General features: G+C 37.5%; 2 long non-coding RNA genes across 2 annotated transcripts in view; both read left to right on the top strand.

Moving 5' to 3' along the window:
• Window positions 1–21,134, top strand: part of LOC110479666 (uncharacterized) — a 181,990-nt gene that overhangs the window by 92,333 nt on the left and 68,523 nt on the right. The window lies entirely within an intron of this gene.
• LOC146767891 (uncharacterized) overlaps window positions 5,651–21,134 on the top strand; it is a 52,827-nt gene continuing 37,343 nt past the window's right edge. The window contains exon 1 of the long non-coding RNA XR_014953733.1: window positions 5,651–20,086. This is a non-coding gene — a long non-coding RNA (uncharacterized LOC146767891). The remainder of the gene's footprint in view (window positions 20,087–21,134) is intronic.

Raw genomic sequence — 21,134 nt, 5'->3', positions numbered from 1 at the left:
CTATTTTTAAGTATTCATCCAAGGAAATTCCTTCTCTTTCTAAATTTAAAATTTGACAGCAGTTTAACAGAGAATATTCTGGATATTCTCAAACGCACATCATATATTTTTCCTACGTTTTTCCCCCTACTACTCAGGTCACCCAGTTTTAGTTTCCTAGTTTCTTCTTCCTTTTCTATTTGATATCCTCAAAAATAAGTTCAGTTCAACATTGAGATCATGTCTTCTGTTACTTTAGATGGTTTAGTGATCAAAAAGTGTCTTTTCAGATTTCAGATAATTTCTCTTAAGGCCACCTTTATATAAGTGAATGCAGTTATTTCTTCCTTTACACCTGCTTCAGAAAATCAACAGTAAGTGAAAGCAAAGGACCACAATGCAGGGGTTGGAATATGTACACACAGCGTTGAGAAATGCATAACAAATCAAACTGGAGTAATTATACTTTATCACTCTTTACATTATATTACATTAATCACTTCCATATTCCATTACTTTCTATTAAAATCTGGGCAGTTTTATCTCCATGAATTCTCTTTCTTCTTTATTGTTATTCTCATGTATGTTTGTTGATCCTTCAAAAGTTGGCAAATTGGGCTCTGAAAGTGGAATTTCAAAGCTGCTTTCTATGTATCTTCAGCTTTTTCTGTAAATACAACACCTTCCAGAGGCCTTCCATTCCTTCCTGGTAGCTGCCTGGAGAACATTGTGACAATCCTCTTTTTTACTGTATTTCCAAACTTTCTGTATTGAATTAGTAAGTGACAATATGTGTGAGAAAAAGTAAAAAGTCTATGAAATGTTTTTTAGACATCATATATGATATTTTCTTTACAACTTGTTTGTGTTTAACTCATGCTTTCAATTGTTCCGTGTTCCAAACCATTTAGTCAGATATCTGGACAATTTTGTCTTCCTTTTCTTCTTTGTCACAAATACATAAAATCTTCCCAGTTGATTTTTTTTTTAATCTCATTTCTGTTTTTCACCTATCATTCATAAAACTCCCCTTTTTCTTTATTCCTAGTCTGGCCTTAATGCTGATCTCCTTTTAAATACTAGAGCTCCTTCTCAATGTTTTAAACTCTTTCTTCCTCTTCTTCTTATATATTCTGTAGTCTTTCTTTTGTAGGATTTCTGCATCTCTTTATCTCTCTACTTTTGTTTTGCTTGTATACCTGGCTGATCATGCTGGGATTTTCTTTTTAAACAGATAGTGTAAAAAGTTTTCTCCCGTCCTTGTTTTTCTTTATCTTTTTCCCTTGGCCCTCATCTTGTGTAGTTTCTAATATAAATTCTGTTTTCATGTGATATGGATAAAAGAATGATGGTCTTCATGATACCTAGATCTAAATAACAAACACAACTCTTTCCTAAAAACTTTAATAGGGAACCAGCCCAGGTGTTCCATAGCACAAAACTGTAGTTCTAGAATTTCAGTGTTATGGCTGTAGGCACTGAAAGGCAGTATGAGGAAATCCAGGCAGAGATATAGAGATTAAGGGGGGAAATGGAGAAAAGTGCAAGGCAAGCGAGGAAGCAATTAAATTTATAAGGAATACTGCTTTTGCTATTCGGGTACCTCAAAGCTTTAGGGTAAAATTACCAGAAAGCCAAAGTCTACATGAATATAAGGAGGCTATTTGTTTAAATCCTTACTAACCACACATCACTGTGTGTCACTGCTGAGACTATGTGCCCCTATAGACATCACTTGACGCAGAAAGAAATCCAGGCTATAGGGCATCAAGATGTTCTACTTCTCTGTCCAACCCCGTCTCCCCTTCCCTCTCTCCTCCCCTTCTTTCTTTACTCTATATCCAATTCTAGCCTCAAGCACCAGCCTATAAACATGAGGAGAATAATATTTTCTTGGATATGGTAAACCCTGTAAAAAAAGAAAAACCTCTAAGTATATGTTAATTTGCAAATATGTGGTTTGCTAATATGTGTATTTGCATTCCTAGTGACAGTTTAGTAATAGTTAGATCTAAAATAGGCCAGAATAAAATGTTGTATAGTATGTATATACATATAGATATGATCTGTTAACATGTATTGCAGTGTAGTAGTTGGGTGAATGTTACCCCACTGAGTTCGTTTTCCCCCAATCTCTATGCAATATATGAAACACCAGATAATCTGACAGAAGCAGAATTCATTTCTCAATATTTTCTCTTCAGTCCTTTAAGGCTATTTAGCATTCTTTAAAATTTTACCTTGGCAGCAGTGAAAACCTATGACTCTATCTGCTAGGCAGCTTCTCGTCTTACTTTTATTAATTCCAGACAATTACAATGTTTGTTTAATTACATAGCACAACAAATTAGGCTAATTAATTATGTTTACACCCAACTGGGATTCCTTATGATGCATGCATACCTGTAGTTAATGAAAAATGAGGAGACTGAAGTGATGAAAATAATTTGATAATTTATCATCCTAGAAGCATGCCAGAGTGGAAACTTCACCTGCATCTACGTTCTTGCATGAAAAGCTTGGGTTTGATATTCAATCTGAAACCCTTCTCTCAGGAAAGCTGTTAAAATTCTGAAAAGGGCTCTAGACAGTCTGAGATTTTTGGAATTTATTATTATATTTACTTTTAGGTGTTTTTAAAAAGGAATTGTTCTCATCCTTCTTACTGCAACTATATTGTTACATTGCCACACACTGTTCTCTTTTGCTGAAAGATGAATTACAGTAGTGGGACAAGTAAGATCAGTAGAAAAAGAAAAGAAAAGTGGAAGAAAACAAGCATATATACCTTTATCTTCAGACCTCCACTTCTATATTCCATGAAATCACTGCCCAAAGATTTACTTGGGTTTTTTTTTCATACCCAGATACAGGCCTTAGTCTTTCTGGAGATTCATTGAAGGATACAAGAGGATATAATCCAAAATATAGTAGCATAAATATATATTTCCAAACAGTCCTTCAGTAAGTACTAAAATATTTTTCTTCCTAATATAAGTGAAAATTTTCTGATATATGTATACTGATATAATTTCTGTGGACTGAAAGATTTGTCAACATGGCACTGCCTCATAGCTGGAGTCTGATGAAAGCTCATGAATTAAAATTTATGCTTAAGTGATATATGGTGCAGTTCACTGAGGAACCAACCTGGAAACATCTTTCATTTCAAATTTGGCCCTTTGTGATTCACTTGGCAGTTGCATTTACTCTGCAATTGGAATAGGTTGAGGACACATCATCGCATATGAAATTTCCAATGAAAAACTGGATGTCTAAAATCTGGAGAGATGGAAGACACTTCTTTATATATAATGCATACATATTATTATTTAGAGCAACAGGCCCCTTTGAAACAACAAAGAGGAATCAACTGTGAGAAAGATGTTTCTCTTTCTCAGAAATTCTTTTTGTCCAGAAAACACACCACTAAGCAACAGACATGCTCACATAATCTTAGTCCTGGTAAAAGCACAGTAATGCCAAGGGGGGCACATTTAGAGGGAAATTGATTTCACTCTTTTAATGGAAAAAAATGCTTGATATTGCAAAGCCTTTTGAAAAAGAGACAATACCAAAGTTAAGCAGCATCCCTTTACATATGCATTGGAATCATTCCTAAGTCCATAAAGAAGCTCAGGTGATTCTCAGTCAGACCCAAAAGTTATATCCAGATGGGAATAAATAACTATGTGGACTGCTTTTCTATTTGAAAAATGATCTCTGCACCACAAAATAATATAGAACATAAAATATACCAGAATACCCACCTAGTGTCACCTTTGTGATGAATGAATATGCTGATGGAGGAGGAAACTTGTTTTCTTCCTATATTTTCTTCCATACTTGTAGATATGTATAGAGACAAAAAATTAAACTGATGCACTTGCTGTTAAGCAGCATTTGAGAGCCACACCCTGTGTTCATTGGTACTGATCAAAGACATCAGCAATTTGTGGGATAAAATTGTTGCTACATCTGGGAAAAATCTGAAGGAGGGTGGAGAGAGGGGCTCTGTTACCTGCCTCCATTCCTACTGCATGACTTATTTACAGACAGACTAAAGACTGTCAGTGCAGTGTGGTATGTTTAAATGCAATGAGTACCATGCTGTGCTTAAGTGCAACAAGTGACATGTGGTCCAAGGGGTAGGATCCAGATTGCCTATGCAGGACAACTGTCTGCATGCAGGCAGTGAATTTTGTCTCTAAGGGCATCTGTGAGGGCAAAAATTTGGAGCCTGGTTAAGTGAAGAGCTGCATGGCTCCATTGTCTCTCCAGCATCCATATAAAACTTTACAAACACCTTCCAAAATCAGCTTCATGTAAAAGGCAGAGAGGTAGATTACCCATAGCAAAGATAAATCCCTAAAATCAATCCAGTGCTGTATTACTGGGAACATTTTTAACCCCTGCAGGACACAAAGTTACAAGAAATTTTTCCATTGCTCACCTCCTTCCACATTTTAAAGCACCTCTTACCTGCACATGTGAAGGAAAAATGTTTCAGCCCTGATACATTGCAGTACATACAGTAAAGCTCTGATTTTTTTAAAGGAAGCTCCAAAAACAATCTCAGCAGCCATAGGACTTTTATGACCCAGACAAGTGTGGATGGGTCAGAACATGTGGTTTTCACTTCTCCTGTTATTAACATATTAGAAGACAAGGCTAATATATTACCTTCCTAAGATTGTACTTTCTCTGGGTGTGTCTTACCTGACACAAGTTGCTTTATACACCTCTTATGCAGACTAGTGATGTTTCTTCCTAAAGATTAGGTAACCGTCACACTACAGGGAATGATCATGGCTTTTTGCTTTCCTCTGCTATTGTGATAGTCATGAAAAACCAGGTCTGAGGTAGTTTTTGGAAGAGAACTGCACATCCAGATGTATGACTTCATGCCTGTGAGGCTAGGTGAAGTTAGAAGAAAATAAAGGAAATTAAGAATTGGGGAGACAGATGTAGGACTCCTTAGATTCAAATAATGATGAGTGTTCTTATCAATGTTTCCATCACTTGTAGGAACTGAAATGAAACATTTGTGACTTTTACTAATGCTACCAGGACATCCTTGGATAAGGGCAGCATTAGCAGAGTGTTATCAGTGTGTTCTGAAGCTTTAACTCAATAATACAGAGAGAAATGCTAAGGCCCTTGGCTTCCAGATAATCTAGATGATTTTGTTTCCTTCTTGGCAGTCTCACAGAAAGATGGGAGAGGAAGTTTTACAATGTCAACAGGTCTGTATGTGTCCGTCGGCACAGGAGTCTCTGGTAACAAAACGTTGTAAATATCCAAACTCAGGATTTCCTTCTTTTTTGTTTTCTATTGTCATTTCATAATATGTAGTATCTAATTTATCTAATTTTGAATGCATCTTTTTAAAGAATGCCCTGTAAAACCTTGCATATTTTAGATTTGAAATAATAAATCTTCCAAATATTTGGAATTAATCTCAACAACCTCTAGAAAAAGCAAGACAATGACAGCATGGAAAAAAGATGCCTGATCTCCGGAGTTTTCAGAATGATCACCAGTTCTTGTCAACTATTTCAAAAGTTGGAAAGATATAATTTTGACTGACAATGATAAAAAGAGCAGTTGGAATAATAGATAATAATAATAGACATTTTCTGCACTTCAGCACTCCCTTGCTCACAGCACTAAAAACAAGTGCTGTGATTCACATATGACATGCAAAATTCCTGAGATTAACTTCTCCAATTTACTTTTCCCAGAGGCTTTGGTCTATACCAATTACATATCATTCCTTCCCTTAACAGGTCTAACTGAAGAAAACCTGTAGGCTGAGGCAGTAATCAAAACCTTCTGGTGAATTGCCCAGTTCACCTCTTGCAGCCAAGATGTACTTCTTTACATCCAGGGCATCAAGCCAATGCCTTGGTCTGCTGTTTTTAATGGCTAATATCAGCACCATTACTGAAAGTCCTTGTTGGAGAGATCAGGAGTCTGGAGTTCACCAAAACCTTCCCAAAACTTTTAGTAGACAAAAGCACAAAGAAGGTGTTTTCCCCCACCTTGTAAAAGGTGGGGAAGTGAAGAAGCTCATGGGGCCATTTTCTTAGTGAAGAAACTCAAAGGACCTCTTTCTTTTGTTTCTGCTCCAAATCATCAAGTGCCCCTGCAGCCTGAGTGCCCTGTATGTGACCTGAAACAAGTAATTTAATCCTCCTGTGCTTTTCTTCCAGAACTATAAACTGGAGATAATCCTTCTCCACTTCTCCAGGCAGCCTGGAAGATAAATTCATTAATTCTTGGGAGCTGCTCAATACTTTGACAAATTGGGCTCTCTGCATGCAAGTACTTAGAAAAAATTTCTGCTCCTGAAGCAACCCTTCTTCTATCTGACAGCTGAAAGATGTAGGTTTGAACATACTAATCCACTAGGCCTTAAGACTTTAATCCTCCAAAGTCACCCTAGTGATTACTATGCCTGGTTGAGCATCAGAGCTGAACAAACAAATGTTGAATAAAGTTGGCCTGACAAAAGATTTCACTTCAGAAATTTATGTTTTGTTGGGGTTCTCTCCCTCTTCACCTCGGGCTCTCAAGAAAAAAAACCCAAGCTGATTGAATATTAAGACAGATGCCATACTTGGTTTTTACCACAAATAGCATGAAACAGCAGCCATGGACCTTAAACCCCAAATATCTTGCTCTGGTGGAGGAGGCAGCAAAACAAATAAGAACAAAGAGAAGGAAAGAAGAACATTTGAGGACAGAGAATAATGTGATCATAGTGGTTTTGGTCAGGTCCATTAAAATGTTGTGCACCTCCAGAGGCAGTGAGCTCTAGGACAAGGCTGGTGTATGAGTGACATTAGTTGTCACAGCATTTATACAGCAGTCACCAGAACCATGTTGGTGTTGTGTTTCTCTCTACTTCTCCTTGTTTTTCAATTTGCTTTGAACTGAGTTTGTCTCAGTATCCTGAAGAGATGCACAGAGGAAAATGCTTTAAAAATTAACAATTGGAATTTTATGCCTATGAAGAAAACAGTAGTATGGGGTGGACAGGTCTTTGAGTAAGTCCTGTTTGATTCTCAGTGGTGCAGTGAGGTGTAGATGGATTGCATGAGCTATACTGCCTCTCTGATAACTGTGAACATAAAAAGGCCATAAAGGACAATTGGTCTCCTACATCTCTGCATTTATCTTCCCTATATTATCTTGCCAGATATTGATGGTGATTTATATAAATCTCATTAGTCACTTTTATGCATCTATTAATTAGGATCATATTACATAGTTTTATAATTGAAAAGAAAATAGTTTAAAACATCATTCTCTGGAAATAAAATACTATTATTCAGGAGAAAGCATTTTTAGCAACCAGTTGAATACTCAGAAAATACAAAAAACATGTATATTTCAGGCTAGGGCTAAGTGAGCAACCATTCTTTGTGTTGAAAAAACTTTATCTTCCACCCTGATACCTCCAAGGACTTGTACTCGTCTGTTGCTTTTAACTTGTCAGCTACACTTTGAGGTTCAAACACTGAAATCACATTTGCAAGTGGATCCAAGGTTTACAAGTTTGGTGTGGTTCTAATCAGCAACATGCTGTTCAAGTACTATCTATGAGAACTTGTTGATACAAAAAAAGGAACTGGAAATATTGCAAAAACACACTCAGTCTGGTATGGAAGCAACTTCCAAGCTATTTTTGAGCAATTTCCACTTCTTGTCTTGCCCTTAAACAGGAAGCAGTAAAAATCATAACAGTAACTATGTTTAAGTTCTCAAGCTTTCTAAAACTTTGAAAACTAGTTTATGACAGCATAGGTTCTGGTAGCTTCTTATTAAAGTCAAAGAAATATTACTCTCCTCATGTTGTTCTTTCCTGACTGAGAATTCCTGTACACTCTCAGGTATTTTTAGCCAAAGGACTTTTCTTAAGACCAAGACTACATTTTTGTCAGTGACAATCCTTTGGCAGTAAAGAATTTCTATTAGTTCTTCACAGTTTTAGAATTGGCTGAGAAGTCAGTGTCTAATGGTTATGTCAACATATAACTACACGAATCATTGTTGCTATTGTCCTGAAGCAGCAAAGAATTGTAGAGCAAATTAACCTCATTTTTGTAAGTGCTCAGGATTTCAATTCAGCATGGGTACTCAGAGCAGTAGAAGGAACTTTGCATTGTCCTTCAAATAAACATTTAGTCCCAGAGAATGCCGGTAGCATTGTGGATGTTACATGTTTGCCTTATCTGTCCTTGGCTGATAATAAAGGAACAGACCTCTAGAAAGCATAATTGTTGTTATGGAGAGGGAAAAAAAACAACTCCACTTTCCTCTAGTCAGATTAAAAAGAAAAAAATTTAAAAAGCATCTTCCTTCTGAAATTGTTATTAGCAGGAGAAAAAGTAAGAAAAGGTACTTTTTCACCTTTTGCATCTCTCCTATCACTCAACATGTTCTACTCGTTTTAGTGGAGAAATCTTTTTATTAGCTAATTGTGTTTAGAACAATAGCTGATGAAGCACATGGGAAGCTGGGCTACATGTTCACTGCCCTTGTGCCTGCTCAGGATGTCCACCACGTGAAGGCAGCCTCGCAAGCCTTCCCAATAGAGGGCATTTCTGTCCCTGACCTTTTCAGGTGTTATGCTGGGCTATTGTGACGTTAATTTAGGATATAAATCGGAAAGGAATTGTTATCGTGAACTTGTTACCGTGATTGTTCTTGTTACAGTACGATCTTTGTGGAAGCTTTGTCTGTAATCCATATCTCAAAGCCATAAAAAAGAATCTGACTGATATGCATTGGAATTAAATTAGACCCTTAAAAAAATAAAATTTACAGTAATCTCCTCTTTTTCTTTTTTCCTTCATTCTTTTTCCTATTCTCTTGCAAGTGAATTAGGACTCTTTAAATGTCTTTTCCTTATTACCCATTTGCTAGTTCAAAGATATGTGCTGATTTGTGTTTTATTTAGCATTATTTATATAACAGCTTCTTTATTAATAAATACTGTACAAAATATGATTGTATGCTAGATAAATGAGTTAAAATGGCCAATGCTGGCATAGTTTTACAAAGATAGATGTATCTTGTTGAAAAGGAACTCAGAAAAGTTGGCTGAGAAAGGGCCCTAATAATAGAAGTAAACCCTGCTCCTTTCTCTGCTTTTAAATATTTACTCCAAGACACTGTGGATAGATTACAGTGATGAAAATATATCTGTCTCACAGTGCCATTACCTTAGTTAATTGAAGAATATGAAAAGTATATGAATATGACAGTAATATTGTCCTCTATTTGCTGTGAGGAGGTACTGATACCTGCAAGTTCATAAACACAAATATGTTTGTATCTCTTGCTATATGTATGCATACATGCACACAATTGTTTGTTTCTTGATGTTAAAACAAGATGCTCTAATCCCCCAGGAAAGGACACTCCCTCTAGGTGTGCTCCCTGTTCATGACAGAAATCTAGATGATGGGGCAGGGAGGGGATGGGAGCAGTGCTCTTTGGCATCTGCTTTCTGCACAGCTGGACAAGAGGATTTCTCAGTACTGTGGCACCATAACACATTTCAGAAACAGTAAAAATCTACTATGAGGACCACTGGGATTTGAGAGGTCAGCACAGAGAAGTGAGAAAACTTTAGACAGTTCAGATCTGAAGTACGCCCTTAACTAACAAAGCTTTTTAGAAGTTTAGAACTTTTTAGAACTGGAACTAGTCTTATTTTTCAGGAGAAATGAATGCATACAAATGTCAGACTGGAAAAGAGTCTCCCCAATTTTGTAAAGGTATATGATCTGTGTCTTTTCTAACATCTCTGTCACACTATCAGCTCTTTCTTAAGGAAAACCAGCCATTGGAAAGCTGCCAAATCTCAAATAAACTAGCCCAAAAGAAGTAGTGGTAAATTAAATGGCAAAAATATTTTGCTGCTACAGAGTTTCATTTTGACCTTCACCCACTGTTTAATTTTCCTCCTTGTTTCTCAGTGAAGGTGAGGAAGTAATCTTTTAATCATATTCTGGATCAACTCAAAATAAAACCCCTGAGTCTTACAGCATGCTATTTGTTACTCAGTAATGTAAGCATTGCTAGCTTCTTTTCTTAGTTTTGTTTATCCTTTCCAAAGGAAAGGTAACCGAGCTGGAAACAGCAGTTATGGTCTCAGTAATATTCTATAAAAAGATAATATCATCTGCTACACTTTCAAAGAATTAATTTATATATACATTTAAAACTGATGTTTACTTCCTAAGTGATTTTGTCAGGAAGGAATTCACATTTAATGTGTTACCTACCAGGAACATGAAATCTATATCAGCATCACTACCATGCTGATCATAATCCCTCTTCTTATAAGTAAGGTATACATTTAAATGAATGACTATGCATTTCTCTGTGCTAAACTGCTTGTTGTAGAACTGAACCTACTTCATCAAGTTAGTTGGATTGCTAAATGCCACTGGTGGGAAGAAATGTGAACTCTCCAGAATCATCCAGGGTAAGAATCATCTGTCAAACTTAACCTAATTAAAAACTGACCATCCAGGCTGCATTAGCTACCTAGACTCAAGTGGTAGAAACAAGCTTTTCCCAACAGTAAATCATGTTTAGGACTGATGGGATAAATCACAATGTGCAAATGCCTGGGGTTTTTAATCATTGTGTGAGAACGCAGATGATGTGATTTGCTTGGACTTCGTTTCTGATTTAAAAGGGATGAAATGGATCAGATAATATTAATTTAAAAAAATCTACCTTTATCCATTACAATTTTTCTGACAGCTTGTCTCTCTGTACTATGCCATGAACTTCTTCTCTCTCTCCTCCCCTGCAGGTTATAATACTGATGTAGCAGTAATTTTAGATATTTTAACAAGATCAGTGATACTGCATTGCAATGCCAAGACCAATATTCATGTGGAGATGCTATGTTTCTTCTCGTAACATGCTCTCTCAATTTCTCTTTGTGGTTTCTTGGAATATGGTATTTTTTCTCTATTTTTACAAAATGTAAAGTGAAGTTTATGTTTATTAAGAGAATCTTGGAAGCCAGAGATATTTATCTCAGAAGTCCAGTAAGGGCACCGGGAGGACAAATGAACATTTTCCTGAGAGTAAACATGAAGAATCCCACACTTTTGGCAGAGTGAGCAGTTCTGGTTTTTGCAGTGGTCAGCCTTGAGGTGGATCACCAGTGAGGTGCACCAGCTCTCTTTGACAGCTTTGTCCAGCTAGAATTCGGCAGATTCCATCTATATTTCTCTCATAAATTGCAAGACCTATCAGAAGATAGAGAAGATGTTTAATCAGTGGTGGTCTGGGCCAGATATGAAGATATTACCAAAAGTAATATCTTTCCCACATAGTTTTTGCATCCTGAAGGTTTCAACAAAAAATCTCAAATTACATAAAACACAAAATCTAGGCCAAAATTTTTCCACTTACAACTGGGCAAGCCTCATTGACTTCCTAGCCAAAACCTGATGCTGTGCAACCAAAACCATGAAACTCTAGCAGCAGAGAAAACAGGAAGACCGTATATTTATCCACAGACCACTGATTTCCTAGTTTTATACTCCAAGATTATAAGAAACTAACAATGCCATCCAAGTCCCTTTAGTTTTAAATGCATTATGAACTGCATATCACACATATATTTTAGATCTATTGTAGGGAAGAAAAATTTAAAAAGCTTTAAATGCTACACTCAAATAGCATCTGTAGAAGTAAAAATGAATTTGATCAAGACTTTTTGATTTTTTTTCAGGGAAAACTGATGCTATGTTTAAAGTAATTGGCTGGTATCCTCTCACAAAATTTCAAATTTCTCCTAACTGAACCTTTTTAGTCATTTAACTGCAGAAGCAAACTTTTAACAGAGGGAGTTAGGATGCTGTAACTAAATATTAGAACCTATGAGGCAGACTCTCAGCTCCAGAAGTAGTAAAAATTATGCAGAGCTACCTCATTTTTGCAGGCAGTTGTGTGAAACATCTCTTACTGGAAGGAATTAGGCTTCTGCTCTGGGACACTCAGCAATCACAACTGGGAACTGGGATGTTTCAAAAACTCAGTAGGAACTGTACAGACCGACTTGAGTACATGCTTCAATGCCATAGTTAAGCAAGATTTATAAGAATTTGGCCTTCACAGTCTGAAGTTTATCTGTCTTCAGTTTTTCTGCCTCAGCCACAGTTTTCCATCAAGACTGTTTGTGTATTCTGCACCATATCACTGTTGGAAAAATCTAATGTATTCTACAGACCAGAAAGTATCTTCCCTATCTGCAAGCACAGAGACTAGAAATACTGATTTTCTAATTTCAATTTGTTCTGACTTGCCTTGGAGATAGGAACAGTATTTTCACACAGAAAATCTCATAGAATTTACTCTTTCGGTATCTTGTACTTGGAGTCAGATCTAAATCCAAGGAGCAGGCAGAGACCAAAGATGCAAGGTGCTGGAGGTGTTTTCCACTTACCACCTATCATCCCTGCCTTCAGTGTAAGTAGCCATACAGGTAGTCAGCCTAGAATAGAGATGTTCCTGATCCATTCATCCATTATCTTAGGATTGCATAATGGTTTGAGTTGGAAATGACCTTAAAGATCGTTTTCCAGCCCCCTGTCATGGGTAGACCAAGTTTCTCAGAGCTCCATTTAAACTGACCTTGAATACTTCTGGGGTAGGGTGTCCACCCAGCTTCTCTGGACAACCTGTTCCAGTGCCTCACTACCCTTTCTAGGAAAGAATTTCTCTCTAATTTCTTACCTAAATCTATACTCTTTCAGTTTTAATCCAATAATCCTTGTCCTACCACTACAGTGCCTTATAAAAAGTCCCTCTCTCTCTCTTGTAAGCCCCCTTTAGATACTGGAAGGCTGCTACAAAATCTCCCCTGAACCTTTTCTTCTTCAAACAACCTCAGCTCTGTCATCCTGTCTTCACAGGACAGGTGCTCCAGTCCTCTGATCATCTTTGTGACCCTTCTCTGGACCTACTCCAGCATATCCATGTCTTATGCTGGAGGCCCCAGAGCTGTATGCAGTACTCCAGGTGGGGTCTCACAAAACAAAGTAGAAGGGAAGAATCACCTCAACCTCCTCACCATGCAGATTTGGATGGAGCTTAGGACATTGCCTATCTGGACTGCCAATGCTCCTTGCCAGCTCATGCTGAGCTTCCCATTAAGCAGTACCCCAAGTCCTTCTCTCCAGGGCTCGTCTCAATTCCTTCTCCACCCAACCTATTTAATATCTGGGTTTTCCCTCATGCAGGCACAGGATCTTCATTCAGTAGATGGGACATTAGGTGGAGATTTTTCTTCCCTGGAGAAACATTTCCCTGAAATGTTAGACAAGATTATCCTAAATCTCTTTTAAGGATCTCAGGTCTCACACTAAGGACATTTAGGTGCAAAATTCATATGCTGAACACTCTGAAGCAGATGCTGTCTGTGAACACCAAAACATCTTGTTTTTCTTTCATACCTTTTTTGTGGTGCTCAGAGATTTTTCATAGTACTCTTTGCATCATCTCTGAGAAGAAACTTAAGTTATTGCTGGCGCCTGGTGCATTACCAAAATGTAAATAAAAAGATGATCCTGATATTTCCTGGAAATCTCTTCCCAACCTCCGAGTGCACAAGTAACACTCAATTCACTTTATATCACAGCATAGCCTGATTTGCACAAGCCTTGACAAGCCCAGTCATTGTCATGTGCCCCGAATCTTTGAACCTACCTGAGGTCTTCACCCCCACACCAGCCCTCTCACAAGAAAAGTGTTGCACATCATTAAAGGCTTAGTGAAAATAAAGTTCTCTCATGTGCCCAGCCTTATCTCATGGACATCAGAAGATGAAAGGAGAGGAACAGCCCTGACACCAGGCAACCTTCCCTGTGTGGGAGGATGCCAGTGGCCAAGGTGGCTCAGCACATACACAGTGACAGGAAGAAAAGTCAGCAAATGCAACTCTCCAGGCCCAGCCAAGCACGGAGAACATGAGCCACGAATTAAGATGCCAGCCAGTGCTGCCTCCCTTTGATGTCATGCAAGACAGGAGACATCAGCATCAGGTATGCAAACATGAAAGTCAAATGCTATCAATCACAATGGAGCAGCTGCCTCAGAAAAACAGATAGAGTGTGGGTTTCCATTTAGCCAAAACAAATACTATCTGAGAGAAAAGAAATAGCTGCAGATGTACCTAAGTCACAGCTGATCTCATTATGAAAGATAGGAGAGAAAACACAGAAAAATGTCAGAAACACATTTGATCAAGATTAATTACAACAGAGATGTATGTAAAAAAAGGAAAGGTATTTGTTTCTTTCTTCCCTTTCTGTAAGTTTCTCTGAGAGTTTATTCATCATACCAAGAAACACACTTTCTGAAATGCTCCACATAATTACTCTGCAGATGTAGATTTCATTTTTATTGTCACTTCAGATGGGTTTGCTGAATGCCTCTGTTATAAGCATTAAGACCTAGATCACGTCAGTACCCAAGGCTGGGAAACATGGATCCCTCACACTTGGTGACTGTCTTGGGACCTCCTGGATCTGCAGAGTACGTGTGAAGAATTTCACACATGCTACAAAGGGTAAAGTGAGCCAAGGAGTGGAGGCTGGAATCAGGTTGGAAACCCTGACATTTTTAAATCCATCTGCCTCAGCTGGCAGAACCACTACTCCAGCATTATGGCACACTTTAAACAGAGATGTCACAGAGCCAGCATTAGTTTAGCTGACTTCTTGTCTTTACCCAGGAAGCACCTGATCCAGGAAAGCTCTTCATTTCAGGCTTAGCTATAACAACTAAATGGTCTACAGGACTACCTAGAATTCATAAAGTGCTCCAAGTCTGTAAAAATCCTTCTGTGAATGACAGTTCCATGGGATAAATGTTTACACCAGTGTGTTTTTCTGAAAGAAGACTGTAATATATTTATGGAGGACAGTGACTTCAGTGATCTGGCAGGTCAAGCTCTGATAGAAGGTCCATAGGGATGGTCATCCCAGTGGAGGAGTCAAGACCAGTCAGAGTGAAGAAAAAGCATAACCTGTCCTCTATCTATTTTATGTCTTCTCAGAAGCATAAGATTGTAATTAAGAGTTTACATTAGTACTGAATTACTCTGAGCAGCTAGTGCTTTCAGCCAGGCAATAAGTGGAACAGCAAACATCATGTAGGTGATACACAGCATATGTACATTTGGCACTAAAAACAGCACCATGTTTTTTTCAGAAAAGAATCTTCACTAGAAGAAGAATTACTCTTTTCTCTGTGAATTTTTTTATAGAATGCCTGTATAGAAGTCTGAAAACAGGTGACAAGATATCTCATGGTATATATAAGATCTGTCAGCTGAGATTTTAGACCCCTGTTCCTGCATTCATTATTGTCCATGGATTTCTTTCCTGCTTCACACCACACCATTTTGCCTTGATGTAAGACTGCAGAGAAAAGCCAGACAGCGACTGAAACTGCAATCAGAATTCTGCAGCATTCAAATCACATTTACGGCTGTTTCAAATCACAGCAGCCCATCTACCCAGTGACACAGACCACAGAGAACGTGAGAGTCTGTCTTTTTTCTCTTCACTGGTGCCCCACTGACAACTACGTGCTTCCTTTCAAAGCCCTAAGCAGGACTGGCTTCAATTACCAAGTGCATTTCATACTGTGTGACTCCCACATCACTTACATCCTGTTGGAAGGATGGAGTTGTCATCTTCAAGTAAATATTGCAACTGCAGGAAACAAAGCTTCCTGAAGGACAGCCCATAACCCTGGAGCTCACTCCTCGAAAGGCACAGGAGCAGCTCTACCACAGCAAAAGGCAGCAAGGTCATTCATTTTATCCCACTGCTGCAGCAAGGAATTGAGGACAGAAGCAGCCTCTCAAATAAATGGATAAGAAATGCACAGAAACATGGGGAGATGTATGTTTTCCTAATAGGTATACAAAGTGAGCAGTTAATATAACTTGTCCTTTGTAGACATGAGATAGTCACACACAAAAAATAAAAGGCAGGCTTTTGTTTGTCTGACATTTGTTCAGCACTTCGTAATACCACACAAATTATGTTTTATCTGTTCCTCACTGGTCAGGAGGATGGGACTTCCTTCAGTTTTTGCTTGCCTAGCTCCCTTACTTTGGATGATAGTTTTTCTTGTTCCCTTAATTCTCAGTAGTAACATATACTATATAATATTCAGATGCTATAAAATACTGATTATTGTTTTAGTGTGTAAACTAGGTGATTTCCTTTTCAAGCTGGACTTTATAAAATTGTAATTCCTAAAAACCCATTTGTTTTCATCTTTTTTCATTATTTTTGGTCATCTGAGTATATAATGATGAATTACACTTATAGATCATTAATGTTATTTATGCTCTTGAAACCAGCTGAAAGCCCAAATTCCTTTATTTTTCAAAGAAAACAGGATAATATTTATGGTGTTGCATGCTGTTGTTTTATATTTCTCATTATATTTCTTATTCTAAAAAGTAAGGCTAGTAATATACTTTTTTAAGAAAAAAATCTTTTAAACTGCACGTTTTTAAGGATAAAATTTTTGTGTGTATGTATGAAAAGATCTCAAAACAGAAGATATTTTATCACTGTAGAACGGCACAATCCTACATGTGGCTCCATTTTCGGACACAGTGGAACAGCTACTTCACAACTATGCAGATCCTTTAACTATGAGCAGCAGAGAGAAGCATGAGATACTATAAAAACTGTCTAGAGAGTGATGCCCTCTTCACCCATTCATTGCTGGTGTAAGTGTGATGGTTTTCATGGTTTTCCCCAATTTTTGTGACAAGCATCTATGAAGACCCATCACTTGATTTTTCAATTATGAATTGAAAAATGAGCTGCTTCTATGTTTTTGTTCACATTAAATATACGTTAAATATACAGTAAATTATGAGCCATACAATCCCATTTTGAGGATTTGCTTTTTAGTGAAAATATAAAACACATAAAAGAAAAATACAACTTTTTTCCCCCCACTCCTCTAAAATAGATAATGTCTTCTGGTCCCCTTTATTAAGGACATAATAAACATATATTACACTGAACAGCTTCAGAATGGAAGGCAAACTATATAAACTCATAGAATATCTCAAGTTGTAAGGGACCCATAAGGACCACTGAGTTGCATTGATCACATAGCTGCATTTCACCCAAGTATAAAAAAAAATCTACTAAGTAGTTAACCTTGTTTGCATGTTGAAATACTAGGCATGACTTACATTGTAGTTCAGGAGGGTAGCTGCTGCAACTGGTGAGACCAAAGGCCACAAAATTCTCCTTATATTTTACCTCTCTTTGTAAAACTGGGCTTTTTTTGGTTGAAATATCTGGGACACATTATAAAGATTGTACAGGAACATCTAAATGCAGCTTCCTTTAACCACACACAAAAGCAAATGGTTTTGTAAAATAGCAATTGCCATTTCAGAATAAATGATGATTTAAGATACATTATGTAATTTTTTTTTCCATGTTGTGTCATTTGGTCTCAGATCTGTGAGGAGGCTCTTGTGCTTTCTATGGAATCAATTAACCCTACAAGCCAACCATAGTTCTAACCTTGCACTTTAACAGAAAACACTAGACTTCTTCTTTAGTCACTTCCAAAGCAATGTGTGGCTTGAAATATGCAATTTTGCAAGCCAGCTGGCCAGGATAGTATGATTTTCTCCATTCCTCTATCTTCATTGCTATATGAGATACCTGGATACCTGGAGCACAGCACATGACAGTAAAAAATATATGTAGGTCCAGAATACAGCAAGGACAACCTTGATTTTCTGTCTCTTAGAAGAGCGTATGCAAGGAACTACACAAAACTGAAAATCTCCAGTCCAAAGAAAAAAAAAAAAAAAAAAAAGTGGCTTGAAATACTCAGTCACACAAATATACTCCATCAATGCCAACAAAGGAAATTCTAGCTAAGGGTGGTGGCTAAATACATAGAAAGACATAAATTAGAAAACCATACCTGTGTACATATACACACACACAGAGACACACACACCCTCCTGTATCAAGTTATATGCTTGAACTAAACTGTTTCTGATTTTAGAATTCTATTTTCTCCTCCCTTAAAACTCTCAGGTTTTTTTAGCATGGGTATGTTTCCTGTCCTAGCAAATGGCATATAAGGGGAACCTGTGTATTTTTTTTCTTTTAAATTCAACCACTGAATTTCCACAAGGTGTTATAAAATACTACAAAAAAAAAAAAAAGACTAAAAATCAAAATCATCTTTGCCTCATCACACATCTCCCATGCTCTTTCCCCTAAACCCAGGGGAAAACTTAGTTTCATTATTTTCTTGAGAGGGATAATTATATAGTTGCCTTCAGAAGAAAGGTGAAATACATTCCAAACAAGTGTCCATCGTAGCCAGTTTTTTGCTAGCAGTCTGATACGTTCTCTGCTGGGCAACACATATGCTATTTCCAACCTGTGAACCTTGTCTAATTGCCATGATGACAGATTCACACTGGAGAAGAAATGTGGTTGTTCAAGCAGATGGTTCATGCCACTAAGCCAAAGCCAAAAAGCACAAGCCATCAGACCAGTGACTTTTAATCTTGGGGTTCAAGGACACTAAAATTCTACATCCCTCTTCACATCTGGAGGAAATGAATCTGGTGTGGAGAGGAAAGCACCCCATTAGTCACACAACACAGCCTGCTCAGCTGATGGGCTGGCAGCTCTTGGGGACTGTGGCAATCTCACTGCAACTCTTCTTTCCTCCTGTGTGTTTGCAGAAAGGTTCATCCTCAGCAAATGGTTTTTGTACTTCAGCTACATTGAATAAATGCTCACTGTAGCTCATTTGGGATTTGCAGAGTATTTAAATCAAGTTATGATCTATTTGTTTTAGTGTTAGGGAGTTTTTTTTCCCAGTCATTTATTTTAAAAAATTTTAGATATACAACAATTTAATTATATAAGAATATTTGTCTTCTAAATCTCTTGTGTATCTTGTGTCCAAGAGTTCATCCTCATTAAACAAAATTAAAGATAGCAGAGTGAGAGAAGCACTTTGATTTCAGAGGATAAAATTAATTGTAAGATCATAAACATAAAACAGGGAGAAACATAGCAAGAAAAAGATGCCAAGGATGGATTCACTTTAATCTGACAAAGGCCAGTATAGGTGTGACTGAAATAACTTATGTCCTGGATATGTTAGATGCAGATCACAATTAAAAATTATTTTGACTCTAAATTTACAAGGAAATGGAAGCTGTGAGTTAGGAATGCAGCATGTGACTGTTACAATTATCTGAAAATCAATCCCCTGTGTTTTTGTAGTCCACATCATGCTTTTTCATCTTATCTTAGTGCTTTGGGTTTAGGTTTTGTTGTACTTGTTTGTTTCCTTTTACTGGTGATATTTTGTTGTTGTAGTGGACCATGAAGATATGTTTATCCAGCATATTTTACGGTTCCCATACACTGCTTTATTGATTTTATTTCATTTATGTGAAAATATTATTTAATTTATTAATGTTCTGGTTGATAAAATCTTTCCATAATGACAGTGTTGTATGCAGTTCAGTGACAGAAGAGAGAACAGAATGGAGGTGTCATGCCTTTGAATCCACTTCTCTGTTCATTGGTCTAGTGGAAAGAAAGTGGATGGTAACATATAATTTGTGGGATCATAAGACTCTTCCCAGTTCTTTCACCTTGTTTTAGGTCTCATCACAGGACAGCATACCCAAATCCATAAACTGTTTATGTGAAGTCAAGCAAGGAAGGAGTTAATATCTGTGATAGGAAGAGTCAGCCTCAACTATCCCTGGAGCCACCTGGTACCTATTAGGGAGTAGTTATGAGAGACAGGTGAGAGATAAAGTAGGAAAGTTTTATAGTGTAGGGGAGAATGAGCAACAGACAGAGTTGGGGTAGTTGTCGGTGCAGTAAGCAGAGCCAGGTGTTTGAAGTCATGGAGGGAGATTTATAGGCTCCTTCAGTAGACAAAAATCTCCTTTCTTCTTGCATCTGTGTGTAATGAGATACTGATAGCGCCTAAACCAACTAAGAGCTCCTCTACAGAAAATGTAAGTGCCTAGCATGTAAGTGCCTAGATATTTGCTTAAGCCTGAAGAAAGGATCATGGGTTAATATGTACTTTATGCATTTCCTGGTGTTCCAGGATTCATCTCATGCCCCTGTCCCCATTTGTTGTTTGCCTTTGAGGGTTACACTTTAAAAAATATTTCAGATATACCCTTGTGTTTCAAGAGATATGACAATTTTTAGGAGACAGATCTGGCCAAATGGTCCATTCATAAAGAAACACATTATTTTTGTAAAATACTTCTTGCCTGAAAAAGACAATATACTTCTCAGTTTCTACTAGAATAAGCTGGGTGTTATTAATCATTATTCCCATTCGTATTCTCTCTGCTGCTCCCCTCTCTGCCTCCTATTTCCCAATTCAAAATCTATTGTGGAAAGTATATAAATCATAGTGGATAACTACCTTCCTTATAAAAAATTACTTTACAATTTAGTTGTTATTTCCTCTCCCAAATAATGTAAGCTTTTTATTTATAACATAGGTTGAACAAAAGACTGCTGGCTTATTTCTTAAAGGTCTTACTGAAGGACAGCAACACATATGAAGTTTGAGTTTTGGGGAAAATTGTTGGGTGCCAGCTTCTGCCAGGGCTCCTCAAGAGGCTCCATGGTAAAAGTAGTGTGAGAGCTGCAGGTGAGAGAACAGAGCATTTCTACATACTCGGCTCTAACCTGCTGAATGTGTAGGAACCTCTATTCATCTTCCCTGAGACAGCCTTTGTTACTGAGAATTTGGTAGGAAGTGGCCAGCTCAGGATGAAGGTTCTTTTAGACTCCTGAATTTTATCTGCTTGCCTTAGAAAGTAAAAACACAGGGCATTGCAGTGAATGCATTAAACTTAAATTATATGACATAGACTTGCAGTTCCTTTCTGCATTCTCCTATCTTGGTCTTAGGCAATTGTCCTTGGGGTAATGATTAAAATGTAAACTCCAAAACTGTTGTGTTTTTCTCTACTCGTTAATGCTGTAGAATGACATTGTTGTCAGATGTACTGCTTTCTTTAGTGGTCATTTGGCAACAGT

This window comes from Lonchura striata, chromosome 3 (genome assembly GCF_050655825.1).
Source record: "Lonchura striata isolate lonStrDom1 chromosome 3, ASM5065582v1, whole genome shotgun sequence".
NCBI lineage: Eukaryota > Metazoa > Chordata > Aves > Passeriformes > Estrildidae > Lonchura > Lonchura striata.
This window is presented reverse-complemented; position numbering and strand designations above follow the sequence as displayed.